Source organism: Cynocephalus volans, chromosome 14 (assembly GCF_027409185.1).
Source record: "Cynocephalus volans isolate mCynVol1 chromosome 14, mCynVol1.pri, whole genome shotgun sequence".
NCBI classification, from domain to species: domain Eukaryota; kingdom Metazoa; phylum Chordata; class Mammalia; order Dermoptera; family Cynocephalidae; genus Cynocephalus; species Cynocephalus volans.
In genome coordinates this window covers 93,410,429-93,416,428 of record NC_084473.1, presented here as the reverse complement: position 1 = coordinate 93,416,428, position 6,000 = coordinate 93,410,429, and positions in this window count along the sequence as shown.

The following is a 6,000-nucleotide window of genomic DNA, read 5'->3' as shown; positions in this document are numbered from 1 at the left end:
CCGAACACTTTTAGGTCAACTACATAATCCTTTCGAAAGTATATATTAAAAAGTGGCTTTCCTATAAGATAGATCCAGAGGCTATGTATTAATTCATTTCCATTGCTTATAACAAAATACATGGAACTTGGTGATTTATAAAGAAAATGAAATTTATTTGCTCACAGTTTCAGAGGCTGGGAAATCCATGGTCCAGTGAACACACCTAGAGAGGGTCTTGGTGGCGGTGACAGTGATGGCAGGGTATCACATTGCAAAATGGCGGAGCAGAGAGAGCAGAGACAGAGAGACAGACTCTCCTCTCTTCTCAAGCCCTCAGAACCACGCCCCTGACCACCATCTTTAATCCATTCACTACCACATGGTCTTACAATACAATCACCTCTCAAGGCTCAAACCTTCAATCACCATAGCAGGATTTTCCATCCTCCTAACAGTCACAGTGCGGGCCAAGTTTCTAACACATAAAACTTGGGGGACACAATTCAAACTTCAGTGAATTTTGGGGAGACATAATTCAGTCCACTACAGCCTGGTTTTAGAAGTAATTAACATATTACGTGATCACATAGCAACTGTGAGATATCATCACGATAGAACAAATGCCTTCATCCCATGACAGACTAAGAGATCAATGCCACGAAAATTTTATGTCAGAAGGTATGTCAATCAGGAGAGTGTCCAATCAGGAAAACAGAAACACTCTAGATATTTCAAATAAGGAGAAGCTTAATGCAGGGAATTTGCTACAAAGAGGTTGGTAGGTCTGGAAGGGAAAAAGACTCAACAGGGGATGTGGGGCAAGGGATAGGGGACAAAGCTCCTACTGGGCATCATGAGCCCACACTTGACTTATGGTTCTTGCAAGTGTTATTGAATCAAAATCAAATTTTGAATCTCAATTTGATACTAAAAAAATGCATACATAAGCCTGGGTAAGACTGCTGGGTGGTTGTTCAGAGCATGAACTTTGAAAGCTGAGCTCCCATGGGTGATTGTGGGCAGGTTTCTCACTTGGCAATTAGAGAGAAGGACAGGCCCGACCTCACAGGGTCACTGTGAGGACTGGTGACACCCAGCTCCTAAAGGCTTAACACGGGGCCTGGCATGGAGTAAATACTCCACTGACTTACGGTCCTCGTGATTGCAGGAAGCCACAGGACCAGGGACTCTCAGGAAGGGGGCGGGGGGAGTGGAATAGGGGGTGTTGAGAACAGAAGGAAGACCCAAGGAGGGGAAAACTGATCTGACTGGGTTTTTCTTGAAAACCCCAGAGCACTGAGAGGAGGGAAAGGAGGTTAGAGGCAGTCTTGGGTTAATATCAGCCTCTACCTGGCCCTGGGACCCCAGTAGCACAGGTTCCAGAGCTGTCTGAGCCTCAGGTTTCCCATGTGAAAAACTAAAGCACGTTCTTCCTCGTAGAGTGGATGTAAAGACCACATGAGGTAATGTAGCTCCAGGTTTGGAAACTGGGAAGTTTGTTACAAACTCCGGGAAGCTCAGCAGTTTATTTGGAAGCGGTCAGGAGGTTGGGAGGTCTAAGTGAGGGGGCAAGAAGGCGAGGGGGGAGAGTCAGGGCGGGAAGAGAAAAAAAGAAAGTGTCGGTGAAAGTGTCAACCAAAGTAACCACCTGGTTGAGATAAAGAGGTTATAGTTGAGAGCTCATTAGGACTGCAGCCCTGAAGACCAAAATCAAGAGGCCTTAAAAACGTGCTCCACCCACCACACGTGAGGGCCACACAGGGTTTATAGCCAGAGAAAAGGAGGTGACCTTCAGAAACAACCCGATTGGCTACAGCTGCTTGTTTGCCTGATGTGGGGCTTGGTGCAGTCCCTTGCCAGCTTGAGACTGGCTCAATGCGAAAGTTCCCCAGAAGTTCAAAGTGTTCCTAGCTGAGACGTGCCTGGAGCTCAAGCTGAGGTGGCCTCTGGGATTTATTTTAGGTGCCTTAACCAGACCAATGTCATTTTCCCTCGTCAAAAGTTACCCACTGATTATAACACCGTGGTCAAGGTTCGGACCCCTGGACCAGCCAGCTGCCACCCCACCCACCCCTTTTTTTGGGTGGGGCTCTGGCCCAAAGCCCCCTTCTTTCTACACACATTTGTTGAGCACTTACCATGAGCCAGAAACGGGCCATGTGCAAAACCAGCCCCTTACAGCTTCCGGTTCTGCTGAAGAGACTGACGCGGACAAATGACTTCTATACAAGGTGAAAATGAGAAGTCATACAACAGTCATGGAACCCCACCATTTCTTTAACCCTTCAGGTGTGCCAGTTACCACATTATAATTATCCAACTCTACACAGGAAGAAGCTGAGATTCAAAGATACACTAAGTCCCCAAATTCACAGGGCTAAGAAACAATGGATTCAAGTTATTCCCGTCTAATTTTTAAATATATATTTATCGTTTATTTATTTATTTATTTATTTTCTTACCTAACACTAAAATGTATTCATAATTCAAAGTATACAGACAAAATCCAGGCAAAGGTGAAACATCCTTTCCTTGGTTTCAGATTAACAGACACGTGTTTGAGAAATTTGTGGGAAGACAATTGTGCCGGACTATTTTAAAACCATGTTAGTGCTTTACAAATAATTACTCTTCCAGTAAAACAACAAAGCCAAACAAAACAGTCCTGCTCCTTTGAAGCTCACAACTTGAGGTTAACCTCAGCAATAGCTGACAGCCAGAGGGCAGGACGCCCCTGCCCGCGACAGCTTTCCATGAGCCTCTCTGCTCCCTGCTGCATGGCCACCGCCTGCTCACTTCACTCTGACCAGGGCTTCTGGCTGACCCCAGCCACCATCTTCCCGGTCACTTTGGCCATCCGTTGCCACAGCCAGAGCCTGGCCTTACCATCACTCTGCTGCTCTGTCCAGAATTGGTGAGTTCACATATCTCACTGTTGACAGGGCCTTCTTGCTTGTGGTCTTGTTGGGGCTCAGATAATGATACCCCAGAGTATGGCTTGGGCAGGCTGTGTACTTCGAACTTAAAATCAGCTGGAGGGCCTCAGAAGCAAAGTCACTCTCTGCCCTTCTCCTGCCCTCCTGGGTCCCACTCCCCTTTCTCCTCCAAGGAAGTCCATAAAGACTAGAATTCCTTTTCTCGAGGGTGGGTCGTAGAAACTAGAACCCCTGTCCCCTAAGGTCAGCCATAAAACCTAGAAACGTGACTCTAACCTTCCCCCACCTTTCTGTGTAGGAGCTGGCCCTAAAGAAGTCATTTGACCTACCTTGTCTGGAAGTAGCTCGTAAGACCCTCTTTCCAGAGAGGTCCTGCCCCATACCCAGGATGAAGGGATGGTACACAGAAAGGCCAAGAAGAATCTGGACAGGCCTTGCTGGGCTCCCCCCAGGGTCTGTTACCATCAGACCATCCCCTTTCGTCCAATCGCATTTCTACATCGTCCTCTCTTCATCAAGCCTAAGCATAAAAATGGGTAGCTGTCCCTACGTCTTTGTGTCTTCATTTCTGAAGGCTCCCTTGTCACACAGCACTTGATTAATTAAATTTGTTATGCTTTTCTCTTGTTAATCTGTCTTTTGTTATGGGAGTGTTGGCTGTGAGCCTTATGATGGGTGAGGAAATGGGTCACACCTTTCAGCCCCTACAGGCTGCAGTCCCCTCGTGCCCACACAGCTGTTCTGTGCCTTCTGCATCCCCTGACCAACTTGGTTCCCATGATGCGGCCTGTCAGCCACTCTTAGAAAATGCCCCACCTCCCACCTTCCCCTTCTTCCTTCACACCTGCCTCTGCCTTGCAGAAGCTTAGACTGTATCTGGGCAGAGGTGCTCTGCTCCTGAAAGCCATCCAGCAGGAGGAGTGAGAGAGCAGGAGATTCCATGAGGGGTTGAGGGGACACTCACTGGAAGGTTCATTAATTCTCTGAAAGAAGAATACAGGAGAGAGCTGCAGGAGAACCACAGTGCCTGGGCAGCACAGAGAGTCCAGTCGAGGATGCGGACCTTGTACTTACGGTGGGAGCTGATCCTTGTGAATAACACCCATCTGCAGAGATGAGCACGGACTTTACCCAGGGCTGGGGTTTGCCACGTGGTTCTCATGGAAAACAGTGGGGATGTTGAGGACACCGGCTCAAGTGATGGAGCTCTATCTAGACTGGTTACCTGGCCTGAACATGTGTTCGTTTACTTATTATTTACAAAACATAAGCATGTTGAGGGCAGGGCCTTGGCCTTCCTCCACTGTAATCCCAAGCGGTTGTCACTTTCCTGAGCGAGTCAGTGACGAGGCTGAAGGACCTCGGTGCCCTGGCAGCAGGAGAGGCAGGGCCAAGGGCAGCAGCAGTGGCTGGAGGAGAGTTCTAGATGCAGGGTCAGAGGTGGTCAGCTCTGGAGGTGGCCTACTTCAGGGTGTGGCCTAGGACATGGGGGGCTGGGAAGTCAAGGGAGGGAGACCAACCCATCTTGGTTTGCCAGGACTTTCATGACTTTACTTACCACTGAAAGTCCCATGTCCCGGGATGCCCCCATTCCTGGGTGAGCCAGGCCAGATGGTCACCCTAAGTAAAGGACAGGAACTTCTCGGAGAAGCCAGGGTGTTGGTGGGTGGTCTGTGGAAGCTGCAGTCACCCAGTCTTGATCACTCTCGTGGGCACCTGTCATTTTTGCCACAGTCTATGTGTGACCCCTTGAGTATGTTTTCTCTTAGTGGAATGAGGCTTTTTCCTAGCCCTGAACTCGAGGAATAACAATTAGGCTAAAAAGGCAAATATTTCAGGAGCAGGAACACCGAAGTGTAGCTATATCAGCATTTCCAAGTCTGCAAACTAAGTGCATTTCACTCAGATCCTTAAAAAATCATGTCAACGAAAATCATCCAGCTAGTTCTTTTCTTTCTATTAGGAATTTAACTGCTATTCACTGTAATAGCATCCATTTTCTTAGGAATCTAACAATGTTATTTTGTAATATTACATGAAAGGACGATATAAAATATCGTAATTTCATTTTATCAAGCACAGAAATCATATCAGGAATGAAATGGTCTTTGGTTAAACAGACATATATACCTAGTTTTGAAAACAGATTTTACACTCCACATGCATTACATGGCACAAACAAATAGTAACTTCATTACAATTCAAATTTTACAATAATTGACTTGCTGTTGTAGCAATCAAATAAGCATCAATAAATTATTCAAAAGACTTTTTATTTTCAGAACAGTATTTGATAGTTAAATTATTAAAAACAAAATATGGGCTTTCTGAAAAACTTGTAGAACCACATTTCAACCAAAAAGAAAACAAAAACAAAAACACAACTCCATTACAAAGAGTCAATATTTATTAGGCATACTGAAACAACATCAGAATTACACTTCATATGTCAACATCATGGATTTGTACAGTCACTGTAAATAAAAACGTGGGGGTCTGGATATACTTTAGTTAGCATATTCACAGAAACAAGAATTCTTTCCCAGAATATTTAGAGGAAGATTACTGGAAATACAGTTCTTTGCTCTAAACATCGGTGGAGAGTTGTTATGTACAGACTCGGATACTTATGTACACCAATAGCTTGCTCAACATGTTTATGTCAGAAACTTGAAGATATCCTCCCCTTCCAAGTGTCCCACATAAAATCTATACAGCAGATTAGTTGCATTCTTATTAATTTGTATTCAATATTAAATTGAATACATTTAGAAAGCTTTCAAAGAGGTCTTACATCTCGTCCACAAATGCATACATTAATGTCACACAGCTCAATTCCTCATAACATTAAGGACCAAAGAGTGGGACAGCATAAATCCTTTATTTAAGCTAAGATTAAATCTTGTTTATGTTAAACCTTTCCCTCTAAGACAATTGTAGATTCTGAGATAGTTGTTCATAATTGTAGATTCACATGCAGCTGTAAGAAATATACAAAGAGACTCTGTGTACCTTTTACCCAGTTTCCCCCAATGGCCACATCCTGCTAAACGGTAGTACAATATCACAACAGGGATTTTGA